The following is a 21483-nucleotide window of genomic DNA, read 5'->3' on the forward strand; positions in this document are numbered from 1 at the left end:
AGGTGCTTGGAGCACCAGAGCAAGATCCCAATAGGGTATGGAGGAAGGTTGAGGAGAATTTAACCTACACAGAAGGTCTACACAGGACAGCCTACACTCCAACCCTTGTTGCAGGAAGGGAAGCATAGACGCAATTGAACATCTTCGGGGGTTTTCTTGGTGAGAAGAACACCACTCAACAAACAGGTTCCACTTCAAAACATGACCCTGTCTCGTAGATGGTATTTGTGCCAAAGTGATGGTGTTAGAACCTCCATGCCCTGTCCAGGAACCACACATGAAGCTTCTACAGGTCTGGACCATAGACCGTAAAAAAAATATGGACGCCGCGACTTCATCCGTTTCCGCTGAACAGAGTTGAAGCTTTCAGACATCCTGCACGGCGCTGACATCTTGGACCGGGGTCTGCACAGTAGTGATCTCGGGACTGGAGTTGCGCAGTAGAGAGCAGAAAGTACAGTCGCGATATCAAAAGCCCACCCACACTCTCACAGATGCAGAACAATTAATTATGTTGGTGTGAAATAAACAGTTATGGAAATGTAGAAATTAAAGCTAAAAGCTCCAATCTGCTCCCAAAAATCCCCAAAAAAGTCCATTAGTGCCTCAGTGACAACTTAACTCAGAGCAGACGTCGATCTCAGCTGTCAATCATGTCGTTACACACCTGTCTAAAACTAAACTTATTCAAAAAACGAACACTTGAAAAGAAATCATGTTGATATGATAACTGCCTGCAATGACATAAACTAACTTTGGGCAAAAAATATTTGAAGTGCAATTTGATTGTTTAGTTTGCCTTGCCTTCCATTTGAAAACACAGAGGTGCGGCTATACTGGGACCGGTCACCTGGGGGCGATCGAGGCGCAAAAGCTTCAGTTTCTGAGAGGGGTGCTGCAGGCTTGGTCTGGACATGGGTGCCACAGGGTGCCCTGTCTCTAAGTCAGAAGGTCCTTCCAAGGAGGGGCTGTCGCAAGGAGCGTAAGTTCTGGGTCCGGTTGGGCTAGTACAACGCTACCAACAGGTCTTCCCTGACCTTGCCCTGAAATGCAAATAGGCTCACTGGGGGAAACGCATATTTGTGCTGGTCCTGGGACCAGCTGTGAGCAAGTGCATCTGTGCTGAGTGTACCCTCTATCAGCGAATAAAACCACTGGCAGTGAAACATTTCTGGTGAGGTCAACCTGTCCGCTTCGAACTGTCTCCAAATCAGCTAGACCACCTGGGAGTGGAGTCGCCACTCCCCTGGGAGCGCAGCTTGTGAAAGCTTGTCGGCTACCCGGTTGCGCACACAAGGGACATGAATGTCCCGAAGCGACCTCAGACACTTCTGACTCCAGAGGAGATGTCGGGCGAGTTGCGATATGCGTCGGGAGCACTAAAGGATTTTTGACAGGGCGGTGTGATGCTCACCCAGTGAGTGCCCCATTGCTACGGCCATCTCAGGACTTGGCCGTGTAGTCAATGCTGGAGTGGTCTTATATGGAGAAGGCAGAGCAGTGTTACTGCCGCTGCAGCTGCCATATGCCCAGGAGCCTCTGAAAATGTTTCAGCGGGACCTCCATCCTGCCTTGAAACATGTTTAGGCAGTTTAACTTTGACTGGACACACTCCTCTGTGAGGCACGTTGTCTGTTCGACCGAATCCAACTCCATAGCAAGAAAAAAGATCCTCTACTCCCAACTGGCTGAGGTGTCTGAGCACCGGTCCCTGTTCAGAATGCAACACCCTGTTCTCTCATGGGCATAAGGGCCACCTCCGCGACTTTCGTGAAGACACTGGGGGACAGGGACAGCCCAAAGGGCAGGACTTTGTACTGATATACACAACCCTCGAACGCAAAGTGCAGAAAAGGCCTATGTCGAAGAAAAATCAAGAAGTGAAAGTACTCTTCTTTCAGGCCAGTCGCTGCAAAGCAATCTCGAAGAAGTGACAGATGCATTCGAAAATGCGTTTCTGCATGAGCATCTTGAACAGTAGCTTGTGGAGGCTCCGATTCAGAACTCGCAGGTCCAAGATTGGCTGTAACCCACCAGTATTCTTGGGTACAATGAAGTACGGGTTGTAGAAGCCTGTCCTCATATCGGCTGGAGGGACCGGCTCTATCTCATCCTTCGCCAGTAGGACTGCGATCTCTGCATGCAGGACATTCACCGAAGTGAAGCGGATGCCCATGAACCTGGGGGGATGCGGTGCGAACTGAATCGCATAGTCGATTCTGATGGTCCGAATGAGCCAATGAGGCTGGGGAGCACTAGCCAGGCTCGCAGAGACCGTACAAGTAGGACCAAATGTAGTTAGTTGGTTTTATTTATCCCCGTATGAAAGTACATGTGCAGCATACTCACAGAGACATTTAAAATCATATATATATAATATATATATATATATATATATATATATATATATATATATATATATATATATATATATATATATATATATATATATATATTGTAACACCTCTTTTAGTTTGTTAGATGTTACTCTGAGGGGTTCAACAGAATTCTGACGTGTACTGATAAATAAACCTCTTCACAAACCAAATTATCTTTTTAAACTCTATTTATTTGCTTCACCAGTGCTTATATCCCAATGCAAAACACTCAATGCATACCAGGAATCAACCCCCAAAAGTCTTTGTCTCTAAAATGAGTCAAATGGATGAAGTGAACTTATCATTTGAAATGCTTAGTCTTTCCTTGAGATGAAGTGATGATGCAATGATTGTGATCCACAACATATGGAATGATGGCAGTTAAAGATGGTACACGTAGACCTCAGGATTGGGTTGGTTAAGATCACATGCTGTAGCTTCCTTGCGCTAGAATGTAACACCTCTAGTATCCAGTGGAGGAATTAATCTGCTCAGTGCTCATGTGGGAAATTCGTGACAAAGGACATGAAGACATTAAAAAGTCCTTTAGTTGAGCAGAAACTCAAAGAGTTCTCAACAAAGGACTTTAGAAGAGGACGAAGGCAGAGAGAGTTCACAATAGCTGTGTCCCAAAGTGAAGGGTGCGCACTTCGAAGGCCATGCACTTCGAAGGCCAGACCAGGCCACGCCTTCAAAGTGCACGAAGTGCACGAAGCAGCACGAAGGGCGAACCGAGGGATAGGGTTGCCAGGTCTAATTAATAAACCCCCTCCAATTGTTATTCAAAAGTATCGGAATCACAGCCAGAATGGGCCAAAATATCACAAAATGCGGGGCGCGGGCAGTAGAAATATTGCTTAAGTACAGACAACTTTACCTGTGGACTATAGGCTACAAACACCCCAAAGCAACAGTAGCCTAAATGCAACCCCATTCCAGACTTGGCGACAATGAACCAAAGCGCCGTTAATGGACTAGCAGGTTCTGACAACTGACAGCGGACGTTCGTGAGGAGATTTTAAAAAGAGAAATGGAGCATATACTACTATATATATATATATATATATATATATATATATATATATATATATATATATATATATATATACATACTTTTTTTGAGCTTTCTATTGGGTTTTGACATGCTTCAAACGATGGGCTGGACCATAAGCATGTAAATCTGTAGCCAGTTAAATATTGTCAAATTGCAAATATTAGTTAACAGTTTATTTCTTATGTTAAATGTAACTGTTACAATATATTTTAAACATTTAGCCTATATACGTCCAAGTTTTGATTTTTTACGTAGGCCTACTTATTTTTATTCAACTCATCATCTCAGATGCATTTTTTATGGCATGCCATGCAGCCGTCGACCGATTCGGCCCCGCAAAGCTGCGGACAGTGGAAATATGCACTCATCCCAGAAGATGATGTCCCGCTCAGGCCTTACCAGAGTCTCTATTGTGCATTATTCCCCATCCCGGTCCAGCTCCAGCTTCTCCCGCTCAGCGCAATGAAAGTGTTGAAAAGTGTTTTCTTCTGGTTTGGCTGATAATTAAAATTTGTTGTTTCTAATGTTAAACTTAAGTTATTTTATTGGTCTATAAATAGGCTATAGTTGTAAAAAGCCTACGTAGGCTAATAGACCAATTTATTTTCATTTACACATTTTCAATTACATGACAAGAAAATATATGTATAAACATAAATGTGTTTAATGTAGCTACAAATTATAACGTGCATTACAAAAATAAACAATAGCTAGGCTATAGAAAAACCACTTCTCTTTAATTTAGCCTAAGTTTGAAGTTAACGAAAATGAACAATAGACAGCAGTTCGTTTAATTTACAAATAACTTGCATAAAAAATAATAATCTAGCCATTTAAATTGTTCTGTGTCGACACGCATTCAGCCTTTGGAGGATCGATGTTTCGTTGACCGTCGTCAGTGAACATTCATTCATTCATTCATTCATTCATATAAAAAAAAAACTTTATTTTAGCATCTAAGTCAGCAGTTTTCGTTTGTTTGTATTTTTTCCTTATAATTCTGAGTGAAAGATGTCACATGATTTAGCCTATTTTTCTGTGATATTTGTTTTAGTTACAGTGTTGACATAGGCTACAGCCTAGACTGTAAGAAAAATAAAGGATTGCACGGACAATTCCTATCCAGTGTCTCTCTTTTTGTGTAAGGGAAATTTAAAAGATAGATTCTGGAAACAAAATCTAAATTTAGCTGGATCAGTCGGGGTGGGGAATAAAATAATTTATAGCGGGTGAGCACGGAGTGAATTTTGCGCGAGCGGAATGGTGCGGTGCGGAATAGCGGGAGCAGGACGAAAATACAGCGCCGCGCAGATTATATTTTGAAGGCTATTTAAAGAATGTGTATGGGAAAAAAAGAAACAGCGAAAAGGGTGATAATGGACTGATTCCTCTTCTTTAGATAATGGTTGAGTAATAAATAGCATTTCAAAATTGGGAAATTAAAGTTTATCTTGCTCAGGGCAGGGAACTGGGAACTGTGTGAATGCACTAACGTTGAACGTTTTATTTACTTCAAGCGCTTGTGCTGTTGTGTTCAATAGTACCCAGGCTACACTTGAGTTACCGACCGCTACCGTCTTTAACTGGAATCTGATCGAGTGCCGCGGGAATGCGGACCAGTCAAATCCTGTAGTCACCAGTGTGCTATGAATTCTGGGATAGGGAAGGCTGCGAAGTTATGGGAAGGTCCCATCTGCTGTACCCTTCCTTTGCCTGAGAACCGAAGGGCGCATTTTGAAGTCGCTCATGAATTGCGGCAGCCTTCGTCGCACCGCTGTGACGCAATCGCACTTCAAATGCGGCCTTCAGAGGTGCAACTTTCACTTTGGGACAGCCTACGTAGTGCCGCTGTGACGTAATCGCACTTCAAATGCGGCCTTCAGAGGGTGCAGCCTTCACATTGGGACAGTCTTCGTAGTGCAGGTATGACGTAATCGCACTTCAAATGCGGCCTTCGAAGTGCGCGCACTTCACTTTGGGACAAAGTGAGCTAATGTGATTTTCTACCAAACGAACTGACTTCCTCTATGGTAGCTGAGCTTATATCCTGTTACCTCCAGGCAATAGCTGCTCCTATTGGAACTATTTTTATATATATAAAAAAAAAAACAAGTAACAGTTTGACTGTTACTATATATATATATATATATATATATATATATATATATATATTAGGGGTGCCCCCTAATATAGTGTATATATATATTAGGGGTGATTCGATGCATCGATATGCAGGACCGGATTCGATGATTGGTGATTTTAGGATCACGCTCAATCCTAAACAATGCGAAGCCATCCGGTTCCACCTTGCTCGGCAAGATGCCGCTGTCCAGCCACATCTCGGTGAATGCCAGGACACAGGAGTTCCGATACTTGGTTAAGTAGCGGATATTGGCTGATTGTGGTGTGGCAAGCAGCGGGGCGAGGGACCGCAAGAGCGGGCCGGTGATTAATGTTAACGAGTGCCAGCTGCGTGGCACACCACACTGATAATTCATCAATTTTTGCTCGTAAAGATTGCGCATTGATGAGAAGGGTAGTAGGCAGGCAGAGTTTACTTTTATCTTTCACTCTTAGTTTGTGCTTTAACGCCTTTCACATTAGTTTTGAGATACTCTGGGATAGTATCCACCACTGTAGAGTGTTCTAATGAGACATTTGCGAAACAGTTGTACAAATTCTCTGTCATATCGAATTTCATTAAGTTCAGTCCATAAGACAAGTAGATGTTTAGGAATGCCATAAGCAGTCCAAGCATTCCCCATATTGCAGAATCCATCATTATATCACCCAAGACTGATTTTACAATTTAAATGCCAAATTTAAACATTATGAGAGACAGAGAGTATTTGTATTTGCAGCCACAGAGCAGCGCCACCGGAAGCGGAATGGTATGTGTCCATTTTAATACTTATTTTAAAGGGACCACCGGCATACCCACTATGGGGCAGCGAGATGGAATGCAGGTACACTGCAGTGGGGACTGCATCGTGAAGGTGGACCGCATCAGGTGTTAGTGTCCTGTGCAACACTTACCTGATTCCATTCCACGAGTGAGCAGAGGGTACGTGAGGAGGCCTGGTTGTGTTGCCTCAGCGTGCTGAATGCCCAAACATGAGATATAGCGCTGGTAACCATTCCTCAGTGACAAGTAACCACTGTATCCAGAAACACACAGATAGAATGTCATCTTGAAAATGATGCAAGCTCTATCTGTGCTTTTTTAGAAGGACACTCTCCTTGGTGTTGAAGCACATGGGAGGAGGGGTTGCGTCAACACAGTCAGGGAAGTAGTGCAGCCTGACGTGTGTGTTCTCTCTCACAAAGACGCTCTCTGCCAGCCGTAAGAACTGCTTTTAAGTGCTCTCCTAGATCTACCGCACCGAACCAGCTGTGAGAACAGCCTTTGCATTTGCTCTTACAAACAAAAAAAAGAGAAATGATTAGAAAACCCGCTGTCACACCAACACTGACTGAAGAGATCATTTCCAAAAGGCAGACTTCTTTCAGTCAGGATTGCGAAGTAAGGAGTGATAACTAGCATAACCAACTACCACTCGGCACCGAAGCAAAATGCTGATTTGATGCAAACACCTTTGTCATTTATACCCACACTGGGTGGCATGAGCACCTGGTGGAATCATTGTATGGCTCGTTTAGTTACACTCAAAGTAGATTGGCTCTCAAGAGTGAGATTTCTATTCGTTGGTACTCCGACGTGGCATCGACTGAATGGGAACTATCAATGGTGTCTCTAAATAAAACTACATAATTTAATTCTCTTAAAATAAATATGTAGTTTTTTCCCTTAATTGTATCAGTTTATTTGGTTCCTTAATTCAAGCCTAAAATCTGCTTAAGTTTCCTTAAAAAATGTATTGCTTGGTTTCATTAGTGAAATGTTCTCAATATTTTCCATAAAACACTGAACACCAGTTATATGCACATTATCTTTAATTATCACCTTATTTAAAAAAATGTGGGTAAAAAGTATGTGAAAAAATAAAAGTGTACAAGCAGAAAATAAATCCAGTCCACTTAAATTAACATGTAGAATAGAAACCTTAGACGAGTGTAGTGGGTTTTCTTTTTTTCTTTTTTTATATGGGTAATAATAAGAGCCAACACGATGATGCAGTTGTAATGGTTTGTATTATTTTCCTCAGGTTGAAAGTTTCTGTGTCAAAACAAAACAGACACCATTAGACACAATCCATCACGGGTCCATTTTTGGAGACCCGCCCCCACCCGTACCCGCAAGGTTTAGCACCAGATCAGACCCATGAAAATATAAAAATTTAATCCGCACCCACCCAGACCCGTTAATATTTGGCCCGTTACCCAACTCGTGCCCGCGATAAATCACACTAAAATCATTCCAATTAAAATGCTTTATTTTTTATCTTGCACCTCTCTCAACATTAACATCATGAATGGGCTAATGAAACAGGCTGTGCCTTTAAAGACTCATTGTCAACAATTTCATATACTCCACTCACTAACTTAACTTTTACTTCATCCATTGCTACTCCTGCAACGCTCGCTCCATCAGCACCTCACGGACAACTGCCACGCACACACATAATAAAACGTAAACACAACTCAACGTCAAATCCAGGTCTGGGGATTTCTCGTCCTTTATTGGTGTAGCTCATCCTGTACCCGTAAGGAACCACCACCAACAGGTAAGAAAATACATAAGCCCCGTTTCCACCACAGGAACTTTACCCAGGAACTAGGAACTTTGGGTGGTACTTCGTGTGTTTAGACCGCAGGAACCAGGGTATAAATGAAGTTCCGGGTAAATATTTCCCCCTCCAAACGGCCCTGCTCGCGAGGTAGTACTTTTCAAAGTTCAGGAACTTTCGAGGGCGGGACTTGGGCGCTGAACATGCTGATTGGTTGAGCTCAGGCAGCATTTTAGTTCAACCGGCATTTTTAAAAGTCTTTTGCGAGGTTCGTTCTGCATTCAGTAAATATCAGTCTTGCTCTCTGTCTGGTGGCGCGCGGTCGTCTCAGCCATCTCACGTTCAATGTCCGTAATAGCTGATAATAATATACATTGTCATTTTAAATCTAGCTTTACAAGCTTTCTGAATATGCTGCATGCTGCTGAATCTGCATATTAGTGCTCTTTTCTGTCGTTGTTAATTACCTCTTTAGTAAACCTATACATAACCAGCAAAAGCAGCACAGCTTGATTCTCTTCCATACTCGTTATTAATTTTTTTTCACCATGTAAACGACCTGACCGATTACTTTTAAGTGTGTGTCCTTACATGACGTGACGGCGCGCGCCGCGCTCATGTTGACAAGAGAGGAAAGTACATTTTTCTGAGGGGTAAACTTTTTATTTCGTAAGTTATGAAGATAATGTTGGAGTAATGACACAGCGTATATTGCCCCCGGCAGTTTTTACTTTAACTGCGCCTGACAGAAGATTTTTTTTTCTGAGATGATTATTACACTTTACAACAAATAGCTATAAATAATACTGTATTAGTCCTGGTGGCCGTTAAGAGTTGCTATGGCTACAGTTAACACACTCCAGCTGCTGGAGAAAACAGCGTTGACATTTTTGGTGCGGCAGACAAACTGCATGTGACAAAATGATTGCGATTGAAAGTCATCACATGTAAACACCAGATCGGTTTAGATAACGTCTCATGTAAACAGTCCACTAAATCTTTCAATCGGTACACTTAAAAATGATTACTGTCCTTCACTGATTTGGAGGAACAGTCACGTGCAGTCCTACATCACCGGACTAATTTGCCTAATCTTCTCGGAACTTTATCGCGGTCGAAACGCAGACAGCTGCAGGTCTGGGGGGGAGAAAAGTTCCTGTAAAAAAGTTCCTGGTACAAATTGTTCCGGGTAATTTTGGTGGAAACGGGGCTATACACACACACACACACTCGATCACCCAGGAGTCCTGACAGTTGATAAAATGTTGAGCAATTCAAGATTACTTTTAGGTAATGCTGGGATATGACTGGAGGGTTGTGGCTGAGACGACGCGCCAGATGTACTCTTTTCTACAGTGGCCGAGACAGATCAACACGCAGCAAATTAAGAAAGTACCAGCAAATAAAGAAAACATCTTCATCAGTTTGACAACATGCGCGCTGCAAATTTTCACAACACATACAAATAAAAAAACGCGCTGCAAATCCTCACAACACATACAAATACAAAAATGCGCTGCAAATCCTCACAACACATAAAATTACAAAAACACGCTGCAAATAACACAACGGAAATGTTTTAAGGGGACTCCTTTGAGTGACGAACCCCTACTGGGACCTGCTTATTGTTTACTCGCCTGTTGCCAGTGTTGTCACTGACCTGAAAGGTGAGTTTTTTTGTTTTGTTTATTTAAACATCCTGAACGTATGAACATCCTGAATGTATCTTTTTTTATACAGTGTAACAATATATTTAAGCCAACAATATCCAAACGTACATATCCGTACCTTTTCTTCCACATACCTTTGTAAATGAAAAAATAACCCCTGGAAAGCAAAAAGGAAGTGGTTTGTTCCAGCCCTTTAAATACACAACCCTGGAAGCACCCACCCCATTGGGAAACCCCGATCCAACCCAAAAGGAAACCCTAGCATCAAAGCACGGAAGATGACAGAGGAGATTGTCTTTGTACACCAAACTTACAAATAAACGGTATAGTAAAAATAAACAAATGTGTAATGTCTAGTGGTGTAAAATAATGAAGTACAAATACCTTGTTAACTTACTTAAGTGGGAACTTTGTGTATACTTTACTGGAGTAATTATTTTCCGCCAATTTTTATTTCTACTCTTCAAATTCAGTATTTTTTTTAAAAAAATGTGAATATTTTGAAAAGGTTCAATATTGAAAACACCTGGGCCTGTATTCATAAAGAATATTAATGCAAAGAGTAGCTCCTAGTGACAAAATTTCTTAGAAATGTGGGCGTTTACTCTTAAAATTAAAGGGTTACTTCAGCGATTAGCATATGGCTTTGTATAAGTAGAAACCCTGGAGTATATTCAAATTATTGTGGTTTCCCCCCTCATATCTCCCTGAGACGAGAGATTTCTGCATTTTATTTCTGGAAAAATTCCTCCTATGATGCAAATTGACGATTTTTGCATCATAGGAGGAATGTTTGCCCAGAGGCTAAAGACTACAGCCAGCAGAGGGAGCCATTTCCGCACGTTTTGAATCCGCGCATGGGGGATGGGAGATAACACTCAGCTTGCAGGGAGAGCTCAGCTTGCAGCTACAGGATCATTTAAACGGAGCTATGGTGAGCAATGTAAGTCTTTTAACTTCTCAAATTCATTTCTATGGGAGTTAAGCTTGCAAAGGCATGAACTGAAACGCGCCAAACTTAACTCGCGTTGTGAATGTATGCCGCGAGTGTAGTCGCGATTACCTCAGCTCTCATCACTCCTGCAGTTAGTGCTCAGTGCTGTGATACTCATGCGGTGACTCACTCATTATATTGAACAGACACGTTCAGTTTTTAATTGTAGTGTCTTCTCTAACTCAGTCACAGTAATGAAGTTGGTGGCGTTGGGAATGTCCTCGCAGGGCAGCGAAGCATTCTGGGAATTGTAGTCTTTCATCGCTATGAGACAAAAATAAATTTTCTGTCTTTTCTCAGTCTAGAAGACACCAAATTCAAAAATTATTTCACATTTCTACTGCATTGATGACCCAGTTTAAATACAGATTCATCTTCCCAGCGCTGAAGTACCCCTTTAACTAAAAAATCCTAGTAAAGAAAAAAGTAATTCAGAAAGCATCTTAACCCTTAAAAGAGGTCTTAAGGTCAAATTTGTTAGGAGCACGGACGAGGACTTTTAAGAGGCTTAAGAGTTCCCTTTCGGGGAACTCGAGCTGCGTCGAAACGCTGTGAGAACGCCTCTGCGTTAATGCGTCGTGAAGCGCCTGTAGAACCATTCCATCGGAAAAAAGATCGATCGTCGGCGTGATGACGTCATCGACCGGAAGCTATAAAACGTCCGTGAAAACAAACAGGAACTAGCTTCTGAGCCTTCAGCAAGCGATCTGTGTGAACCTGTCTGTCTATTTGGTGTTTTTGTCTGTCTATATTCAGAGATTTTCCACCCTTTTTGTTAAATATCATTATATTAACAAGAAAAAGAGAAAAATAAAATAGATAGAAATGGCGAGTGAGAGCAGCAATTTCAGAAAGTGTGTTCCTCCCTGCCCACGCTACATCACGGGCGGGGACACACACCTTCTCTGTGTTGCATGCTTGGGAGCGCAGCATGCCCAGGCAGCCCTCGAGGGGGCTGCTTGTGAGCACTGTGAGCGATTGCCATTAAGAACGCTGCGCTCCCGCCGGGCACTCTTCGAGGAGGGTGCCTCGGCTCGTGTTCCCCGCGGCTCTGGTCCCGCTGCCGCCGAGGCGGAGCGAAGGCTGCAGTCGTGGGGATCACAACTGGATGTTGCAGAGGGGTTAGAGACGGGCGCTGCCTTATCTCTGCCCTCACCTGCTCCATCCAGCGGCTCTTCTCGGGGCATGGAAGCACGCATGGCGGTTTCTTCCCCCCCGAGAGAGTCGCCGGTACTTCATCTGTCCAGCTCTGAGGAGGTGGACGTTGAAAGTATCGATACTGAAGATTCGCCACTTCAGTCCCCTGCTAGTGAAGAGCTAGTTGAGGTTTTGACGCGAGCAGTGGCCAGATTAAACATCGACTGGCCCACTGAAAGATCTGAGGCAGGAAGAAAACGTCATAGCAAGCTAGACGAACGCTTCCTGCCATCTCGCGCTTCAGAACCTCAGCGGCGGGGCCTGCCGTTCTTCCACAACTTGCACACCGAGGTGGCAAGATCGTGGAGGAGACCGGCATCATATCGTGTCTTCAGCCCGCAGACTTCGGTCTACAGCAACATCAGCGGGCTGAGACAGTACGGTTATGGGGCGATGCCAAAGGTCGAAGAGACGCTTGCGAGCCATCTCTCACCTTCTTCGGCATCGTCCCTTAAGGCCCCGACTTTACCCACCAGACCATTAAAAACAACGTCGGCGTTGGTGGGTAAAGCGTACTCGGCAGCGGGTCAAGCGGCTGCATGCCTGCACACGATGGCTATCGTGCAGGCATACCAGGCTGACCTGCTGAGGGATCTGGACAGTAGTGATGCTGTGGGGGGAGATATTGTCGCTGAATTAAGATCATCAGCTGATTTAGCTCTCCGGGCCACCAAGGAGACGGCCAGATGTGTTGGCCGCTCCATGGCAGCATTGGTGGCTACGGAGAGGCATCTATGGTTGAACCCCACAGATATCAAGGAGAGGGAGAAAGCCTTTCTGCTTGATGCGCCGCTTTCTCCTGGAGGCCTCTTCGGTGACGCAGTTCACACTGTCACCGAGAGGTTCCAGGAGTCGAAAAAGCAAGCTGCGGCGCTCAAGCAGTTCCTCCCTCTCCGAGTCCAGGTCCCTGGGGCTGCTGCTGATACCACCAAGCAGCCCAAACCGAGTACGAGCTCTTCACACAGGGCTCAGCAGAAGCAGAGCGTCGCTGCCCGAGCTCCCCCTCAGCGTGGGGACGAGGGGCGGCGCTCTCAGACGAGGCCTTCGAGGGGCAGGGCTGATCTGCGGACAGTCCTGATCGCCAAGAAGGCCTCGTCGAAGCGTTCCTGACGCCAGAAGCGTCAGGACGCTGAGGGTGGTTCCCCCCGTAGGGAAACGGTGTTTACCCCTGCTAACGGTACCCGTTTCCCTACGGCACCCTCGGGGGGCCGCGCTGCCAACCCCGCCGCAATGCCGGGGCGCAGTCGGCCTCCGCGGGCCACCCGAGGGTGGTCCGCACCCCCTTCGGGGGGCCCCCGAGCAGTCAAGTCAGTCGTTCCCTGCCGGTCCGCCGCTTCAGGGCACTGTGCTTGTTGCTCAAAATACACCAGAGGCCAGCCTCGAGAGGCTGGTTCCCTTAGTAGATTTTCTAGACGAGTGGAAACGTCTATCAAACATATCTCGTTGGGTCCTGCAGATAATAGAAAAGGGGTACGCTATTCAATTCAGAAGTCGGCCACCTCCTTTCTGCGGTCTCCTACCTACAGAGGTAGGCCCGGAGCAGGCTCTGGTAATGGCACAGGAAGTAGAGACACTCCTGCAAAAAGGGGCTATAGAGAGGGTTCCCCCTCCCAGCAGGGAGTCTGGCTTTTACAGCCGTTACTTCATCGTGCCCAAGAAGGATGGGGGCTTACGCCCAATATTAGATCTGCGGCTATTGAATCGCTCGGTGGCCAAGCTCAAATTCAAGATGCTTACACTCAGACAGATTGTAGCGCAGGTCAAATCGGAGGATTGGTTTGTCACCATAGACCTCAAAGATGCGTATTTTCATGTCTCCATCCTTCCACATCACAGGAAGTTCCTGAGGTTTGCCTTCGGGGGAGAGGCATACCAATATCGTGTACTTCCCTTCGGTCTAGCACTGTCACCCCGCACGTTCACCAAGTGTGTGGATGCAGCTCTGGCGCCGCTGCGTCTACAGGGCATCCGCATACTGAACTATATCGACGACTGGCTGATTCTAGCGAATACAGAGCAGATGGCGGTTCAGCATCGAGATGCTGTTCTCGCCCACATGTCGAAGCTGGGGTTGAGACTGAACGCCAAGAAGAGTGTGCTTTCTCCGGCTCAGAGAACCACTTTTCTAGGTGTGAACTGGGACTCGGTAATTATGCGTGCGCAATTATCGCCAACACGCATAGCATCGATCCTGGCAGCCGCCAAAGAACAGAAGCTAGGCCGAGCCGTCACTGTGAAACAGTTCCAGAAACTGTTAGGTCTCATGGCAGCAGCGTCCAACGTGATACCTTTTGGCCTACTGTACATGAGGCCACTGCAGTGGTGGCTCAAAACAAAAGGGTTCTCCCCGAGGGGAAATCCGCTCCGCACGATCAAAGTCACGCGGCGATGCCTACGTGCTCTGGTCATGTGGAAAAACCCGGGGTTTTTGTCTCAGGGTCCCGTGTTGGGGGCTCATGTTCGTCGCATAACGCTAACGACAGATGCCTCTCTCACGGGCTGGGGGGCGACCATGAGTGGTCGCTCGTCCCAGGGTCTATGGCAGGAACATCAGCGGCACTGGCACATAAATCGGCTAGAGATGCTCGCAGTGTTTCTTGCATTGAAACAGTTCCTGCCCGACCTCAGGGGCCACCACGTACTAGTCAGGACAGACAACACGTCCGTGGTCGCCTATATAAATCACCAGGGGGGTCTGAGGTCTCGTCCGTTGGACAAATTGGCACATCGGATCCTCCTGTGGGCCCAAGGGAAATTACTGTCAATCAGGGCAGTATATATCCCGGGGGCCCTGAATCAGGAAGCAGACAGCCTGTCGAGACAGGGGCCGAGGCCCGGGGAATGGAGACTCCACCCAGAGGTGGTGGAGCTCCTTTGCAAGGTTTATGGGAAAGCAGAGATAGACCTGTTCGCTTCGGCGGAGAATTCTCACTGCCCGCAGTGGTTTTCTCTGACCCATCCGGCCCCGCTGGGGCTGGATGCCATGGTACAGGAGTGGCCGAGGCTGCCTCTGTACGCCTTCCCCCCGATTGTCTTGCTTCCAGGAGTTCTGGAGAGGGTACGCCGGGACGGGGCCCAGGTACTTCTAGTGGCTCCGAACTGGCCGACCCGAGTATGGTTTTCGGACCTGATATCTCTCCCGGAAGGCTCTCCGATGGAGATTCCGACCAGGAGGGATCTACTCTCTCAGGCGGGCGGGAGATTCCTGCACCCACGCCCGGAGATGTGGAAACTGTGGGCCTGGCCTCTGAGGGGGCTAGGCTCATAGAGGAAGGTCTCTCGGCCGAGGTCGTAGAGACCATCCTACACTCCAGAGCTCCGTCCACAAGGAAGCTGTACGCTTTGAAATGGAGACTTTTCTCAGCATGGTGCAGAGAACGCCAGTGGGACCCAGTTAACTGCCCGGTTGGTACAGTGCTGGAGTTCCTGCAGGCAAGGTTCTCGGCAGGGTTGACCCCCTCCACACTTAAGGTGTACGTGGCGGCCTTGGGTGCCTTCCACGTCCCTTGCAGTGGAGTGTCTTTGGGAAGACACCCTCTAATTACACGCTTCCTTCGTGGCACTTTAAGGTTGAGGCCAGTTATGCACTCGAGGGTCCCAGCATGGGACTTGGCCATTGTTTTGAGGGGCTTGTCCGGACCACCGTTCGAACCTCTGGAGGAGGTTTCGGACAAGTTCCTCACCTTAAAAACCATCTTCCTGTTGGCCATTTCGTCTCTTAAAAGAATAGGAGATATTCAGTCCCTGTCAGTAGGGCCCTCATGTCTAGAGTTTGCGCCTGGGATGGTGAAAGCATTTCTGCATCCCAGGCCGGGTTATGTCCCCAAGGTTCCTACGAGCCCACGGGGCCCCATCACTCTACAAGCCTTCTGTCCTCCTCCGTTTATGACGTCAGACCAGGAAAAGTTAAATCTGCTGTGTCCTGTGAGGGCACTGGATACATATGTCCACAGAGCTGCCCTGTGGAGGAAATCTGAACAATTGTTTGTCTGTTTTGGACCCCCTAAGAAGGGGGCTCCAGTATCCAAGCAGAGGATGAGCAAGTGGGTGGCCGAGGCCATCTCACTTGCTTATGAAGCTACCGGGCAGCCATCTCCACTGGCTGTCCGGGCGCACTCAACCAGGGGTATGGCTGCTTCTAAAGCACTATTGTCGGGGGCTTCCCTCCATGATATCTGCAACGCGGCCGGATGGTCGTCTCCTTCTACCTTCGTCAGGTTCTACGAACTAGACCTGGCATCTACAGTAGGGGCACAGGTTCTCTCGTAACCGTGTGCGCTTCGGCTTCACACATACGAGACACTTGGTCCTATGGCGATGTGGGTATAAGCGTTCTCACAGCGTTTCGACGCAGCTCGAGTTCCCCGAAAGGGAACGTCTCAGGTTACGTATGTAACCCTAGTTCCCTGAGGGAACGAGACGCTGCGTCGCTCTGCCATACTCCCGGCGTGTCCGTGATCACTTACTTCAGGCTTTATCAGAAGTTAGTTCCTGTTTGTTTTCACGGACGTTTTATAGCTTCCGGTCGATGACGTCATCACGCCGACGATCGATCTTTTTTCCGATGGAATGGTTCTACAGGCGCTTCACGACGCATTAACGCAGAGGCGTTCTCACAGCGTTTCGACGCAGCGTCTCGTTCCCTCAGGGAACTAGGGTTACATACGTCACCTGAGACGTTTCTTTAGCAGCGGAGAAAATGGCAGAAAGACAAAGAGGGAGAAGAAATATGTTGCAGACAATGGTTGACAGTGAGTTAATAAGACGCTATAGATTAGATTGTGCAGGGATCATGTTTGTGACGGATCTTATTAGAGACATGCTAACATCTCCGACACAGCGCTGGAATGCCATAGCGCCAAAAATGAAAGTAATCGCATTTTTAAAAATGCAACAATGCAGCAGTGATGATTTAGGTCTGTCACAACCTTCTGTAAGCAGAGTGATCACACAAACAATTACAGCACTTTCAGAGCCGCATATTGTGTCACAGTTCATTTCATTTCCACTGGACATTCCCACCTTGCAGGCTCAAAAAACTGCATTTATGAATATAGCAGGCTTCGCTAGTGTTGTCGGAGTAATCGATGAAACCCACATCCGAATTATTGCATAGAACAATTTGCGCTTATAATTTGAGTGAAGGCTTAGAATAGACCCTATACTTAAAAGCGCTCCTTTTTTCCCCTTTTTGGACAACCAACCAATCACAGTCCTCAAAAGACTGTGTCATACGTAGCAACGGGCTCAGCCCCGCCTCTTCACTAAGATAAAAGTTTTTGTATTTTCCTTGCTCAGAGTTGCTCTCAAATCGGTCCCGAATAGCTTATAAGCTAAGACTCCTACGTAAAAGTTTTTAAGCTAAGTTAGAAGTTTTCTGAGAGGAATCTTTATGAATACGGGCCCTGGCCTTTAACAATCCTTTAAATTGTCTTTTAGTCTAGTTCTGTAAGCTACACAAACATGGGAAAGACTGCTGACTTGACAGTTGTCCAAAAGATGACCATTGACACCTTGCACAAGAAGGGCACAACACAAAAGGTCATTGCAAGAGAGGCTGACTGTTCACAGAGCTCTGTGTGCAAGTATATTAATAGAGAGGCGAAGGGAAGGAAAAGATATGGTAGAAGAAAAGTGTACAAGCAATAAGAATAATTCCAATAAGCATAACTGCACCATAACTGAGAGAACTGTGAAATAAAACACAAAACCCATTCAAAAATGTGAAGAGGTAAAAGCTGGACTGGTGCTGAGTGGTCCAAAATTATTTTCTCAGATGAAAGTACGTTTTGCATTTCCTTTGGAAATCAGGATCCCAGAGTCTGGAGGAAGAGAGGAGAGGCACACAATCCACATTGCTTGAGGTCCAGTGTAACGTTTCCACAGTCGGTGATGGTTTGGGGTGCCATGCCATCTGCTGGTGTTGGTCCAATGTGTTTTCTGAGGTCCATGGTCAACACAGCCGTTTACCAGAACATTTTAGAGCACTTCATGCTTCCTGCTGCTGAGCAACTTTATTTACCAACTTTAACTTCATTTTCTAACAGGACTTGGCACCTGCACACAGTGCCTAAGCAACCAATACCTGGTTTAAGGACCATGGTGTCCTTGTTTAGCCTGACAAGCCTGACCCACATCAAGATGTTTGGTCTGGAAACTCACCACTGACTGGGCTAAATCCGAGGAGTCGGATTGAAAACAGGAAAACGGTTGTCTTTCAAACTCCCTCTGCACGCGATAGGATAGTGCTACCACCAACCAGAGCAATGAATGTGAAACAGAGCTTGTTGATAGACTAAACATTCGCCGTATCCGGTCAGAAAAGCTCTGAACACATCTTCCCTTTTTAAGAATGACTTTAGTGCCGTTCTTTGTTCTTTTCTTAGAGAAAAGCTTAACTCCAAGTCTTCCAGAGTTGCGGTCAAAGCTGATTCGAAAGACTGCCGTTCGCCAGTTTCTGTTTTTACTAGAAGCACGCAAAAGCAACTCGGCCGTCATCATTATGGCCCCGCCCACCGACTCTATACACTATGTGATTGGCCCGGCAAGAGTTATGGGAATACAGCTCAGAAGGGTATTGAGAGTTGCTAGACGACACTCGCGGGCAGATTAAATTTGCTGAGAAGAGCTTAAGGCCACTATCAGAGCAACCTGGGCTCTCATAACACCTGAGCAGTGCCACAGACTGATCGACTCCATGCCAAGCAACATTGCTGCAGTAATTGAGTCAAAAGGAGCCCCAACTAAGTATTGAGTGCTCTACATGCTCATACGTTTCATGTTCATACTTTTCAGTTGGCCAAGATTTCAAAAATTCTTTCTTTGTATTGGTCTTAGGTAATATTATAATTTTCATATTGAATTTGGGATTTTCCTTAGTTGTCAGTTATAAATATCAAAATAAAAGAAATAAACATTTGAAATATATCAATCTGTGTGTAATGAATGAATATAATATACAAGTTTCACTTTTTCAAAAAAAATCTACTTTTTGATGATATTCTAATTATATGACCAGCACCTGTAAACATGTACAATTCCGACACCCTACTGTTTTGTACGTGATCCATCAAACCTGCACATGACACAAATCACACACAGTGTACCCAGATTGGTACCCTGACGAGCATGCACTTTCAGTCAATTAGCAGGCAGATGTACTCATTTATGACTGACAGGTTAGAACAATAACTCGTAGCTGTATATTCAAGTGATCGCTATGCCAGTGGTATAAATATACAGTAAGCTGTCTCAGTAAAGAGTGGGAGAGTGAACCAACTCTTAAACGTGGATTACACATGTAATTTGAAGACTCTTTATAAATATAACCTCGACTCCTGTCCATAGTCATATAGCTACACGCTCAGGACATCTGCAACTAGCAACCCTAACACCTGCTGAAAGAGTTTTGAATCAACAATTAATCAGACTGTGCTAAATGTGTTATGTTCTATGTACTTCATGAAAGACATACTGAAGTTTAATCAGAGCAAAAGCACAACACAAAGGTAAGTGCATTGTTGTCTTTTTGTTGGCGGATTAATGTACAGTATAAATTAATTATGCATTTTGCCAGTGGTGTGTGCATTAAAGTAAGTGAAATGCTTGTTAATTAAGTTGCTTTTCTCAATCTCTTATATCGCCAATTTAATCACTTAAATTGGCTTCTTTCTGTTGACATTAAAAATTATGCATGTGTTTTTCTAAGGGATGGCGGTTTTGACAGTGTCCGCCTGGACATAGTCATATTTGATCAATTTCTTTGGAAATTATGTTTTAAGGAGATAAAATAATACTTATCAACCTTGACTGGTATGGCAATAAAATAATATCTGATTATTTTGGCAGTTAAAGTTGTGGGTGTTGTTTTTTTTGTTTTTTGTTTTTTTTTAGAAGAGTGGATAGTTTTTGTTGAGGTTTTGGGTTGGAAATTGTACATGTATATTTACATTCCAGTAAAGGGTATTGATAACATGCAATATAAAATTATAGCCATTATGGCCTTTAGAAAAATGTTTTTTGAAGGGGTAGTGCATTATAGGCACCTGTGGCCTAAGCTTTTGTCCTTAATGGTAATTTGTTTCCCTGTACATTACTACTTCTTATTCTTTAAGTCGTTTTGAAACGTACTCGGTTACTTTTGTAACCTCGGTTCCCTGAGAGAGAGGAACGAGTATTACGTATGGGAAAAAACTCCTTTTCTCGAGAATATAAAGCAAAACTTTATTAATAAAGGTATCCATGTAAAGCGTAGTGCCGCTGTACGGCCATAGCCCAGCGCGAGGAGCGCTCTGATTGGCCGGGCCGCGGCAACTGCAGGAACCTATGGTGAGGCGGCTGAGAGGAACGAACCAAGGGGGGGGCGTTCCAGAAAGCCCGCCGTAAAAAGGTGCTTATATTTGCATACAGGAGGCTATATAAGACCCTAATTTGCCATAGGTGTCAGGTTTTAAGATTGACTGAAGCGATACCTGAGAAGCATAAACACGGCACGGAACATAATACTCGTTCCTCTCTCTCAGGGAACCAAGGTTACAAAAGTAACCGAGTATGTTCACTTTCGAGAGAGGTTCCTCGTATTACGTATGGGGAACACAATGTAAAGCGCCGTGTGTGCTGACTGACCCAGTATACCCAAAGCACATGTTAATAAACCCCCCAGAGACCGACAGAGGCGGCTTATAAGGGGAATGAAGAAGTCGGTTCGTTTGAACAGCTGATCGGACATAGTCGGATCTTATGATGAATGAATAGTGCTTAAGGACTAATGTGTACAGGCCAAAACGTAAGGCAATCTGTTTGCCAGGGTCAAGATAGAGCCTAGCTGGAGAGAAGCCCTGCTTGTAGAGCTGGAACCTCCAATTTGTAGAATCTGATAAAAGTGGACGGAGAGGCCCAGCCTGCCGCCGCACAGATATCTTCCAAAGAAATGCCACATGACCAAGCCCAAGATGAGGCCATGCCTCTAGTGGAGTGGGCTTTAACGCCTATAGGGCAAGTCAGGTTTTTAGACTCATATGCCAGCGAGATCGCGTCCACTATCCAGTGTGAGAGTCTTTGCTTCCTGACAGCACAACCTTTAGTGCGGCCGCCGAAGCAGACAAACAGCTGGTCCGACTGCCTGAAGGGGGAGGAGTGCTCCAGATACAGTCTCAAAGCTCTGACCGGGCAGAGTAGGTTCGCGTCCTGTTCACCCTAAGACGCGGGTAATGGAAGCAGAGTACCTGTGCTCTAAAAGGGGTAGAAAGCACTTTGGGTATAAAACCATGTCTCGGTTTGAGAACAACTTTGGAGTTGTTGGGCCCGAACTCGAGACAGGACGGGCTCACTGAGAGTACGTGTAAGTCACTCATACGTTTAACCGAGGCCAGAGCCAGCAGAAACGCGGTTTTGAGTGATAAAAGCTTTATGGTCGCGGTCTGGAGTGCCTCGAAGGGGGGGCCTTCATAGCGTCTAAAACCACCGCGAGGTCCCAAATAGGGACCGAGGGAGGGCGAGGGGG

The sequence above is a fragment of the Pseudorasbora parva genome, chromosome 8 (genome assembly GCF_024679245.1).
Source record: "Pseudorasbora parva isolate DD20220531a chromosome 8, ASM2467924v1, whole genome shotgun sequence".
Lineage (NCBI taxonomy): Eukaryota > Metazoa > Chordata > Actinopteri > Cypriniformes > Gobionidae > Pseudorasbora > Pseudorasbora parva.